Below are 1,258 nucleotides of genomic sequence, written 5' to 3' on the forward strand. Positions count from 1 at the left end.
CAAGGCTGGCGGATCACCTGAGGTCAGGATTAGAGACCAGCCTGGCCGACATGGTGAAACCCCGTGTCTACTAAAAATACAAAAATTAGCCAGGCCTGGTGGCGGGTGCCTGTAGTCCCAGCTACTCGGGAGGCTGAGGCAGGAGAATCACTCGAACCCGGGAGGCGTAGGTTGCAGTGAGCCGAGATCACACTATTGTACTCCAGCCTGGGCAACAAAAGTAAAACTCCATCTCAAAACAAAACAACAACAACAGTGCAAGCAGAGGGTGCCAGAGGTAGGGGAGGGTGCCAGCCCCTCTGGGGCTGCGGTCTGGGCTGCGCGTTTGGCCGCCCCCTCCTCGCAAAGGCAGTGGCTTCCAAACTCCTGTGCGCAGTTAGCCTCGGGCCCCCCGGCTCTGGCAAGGGCACTGTGTGCCAGAGGATCGCCCAGAACTTCTCCCTCCAGCATCTCTCCGATGGCTACTTCTTGCCGGAGAACGTCAAGCCCTACGCCGAAGTTGGTGAGATGGCAAAGCGGTGTATAGAGAAAAGTCTTTTGGTTCCAGACCATGTGATCACATGCCTAATGATGTCTGAGTTGGAGAATAGGCGTGGCCAGCACGGACTCCTTGACGGTTTTTCTAGGACATTGGGACAAGCCAAAGCCCTGGACAAAATCTGTGAAGTGGTTTTAACGATCCGTTTGAACACTCCATGTGAAACACTTAAAAATCATCTCAGCTGCCATTGCATTCACCCTCCTAGCAGAAGTGCATAAAACCTGGACTTCTATCCACCTCATGTAGGTGGGATTGATGATGTCACTGGTGAACCATTAGTCCAGCAGGAGGATGATAAACCTGAAGTAGTTGCTGCCAGGCTAAGACATTATAGGGATGTGGCAAAGCCAGTCATTAGATTATGCAGGAGCCAAGGACTTCTCCATCAATTCTCTGGAACGAAGACGACAAAATCTGGCCCATGTTTACACACTTTTCTCAAGTGTGTAAACAAGATCACACCTATTCAGTCCAAAGAAGCTTATTAACTCTGCCCAATGGAGGAACCAGGAAGATGTGGTCATTCATTCAATTGTGTGTGTAATATTGATGTTGAATCCAAATTAGAAGTTAGCTGAGGTAGCTTGCAGCATCTTTTCTACTTGAAATGGTGAACTTATAGGAAAACAAATGAGTAGAAAGAGTTCATGAAGAGGCCCCCCTCTCTGCCTTTCAAAAGGAAGGTCACCTACACATGTTTAACGTGTCTCTGCACTC

The 1,258-nt window shown here is 49.6% G+C and overlaps 1 pseudogene; it reads left to right on the plus strand.

Moving 5' to 3' along the window:
• The first annotated feature begins 507 nt into the window (after positions 1-507).
• LOC100398541 (adenylate kinase 4, mitochondrial pseudogene) lies at positions 508-1,029 on the plus strand (annotated as a pseudogene).
• Positions 1,030-1,258: the final 229 nt, after the last annotated feature.

This window comes from Callithrix jacchus, chromosome 2, assembly GCF_049354715.1.
Source record: "Callithrix jacchus isolate 240 chromosome 2, calJac240_pri, whole genome shotgun sequence".
Classification (NCBI taxonomy): Eukaryota; Metazoa; Chordata; class Mammalia; order Primates; family Cebidae; genus Callithrix; species Callithrix jacchus.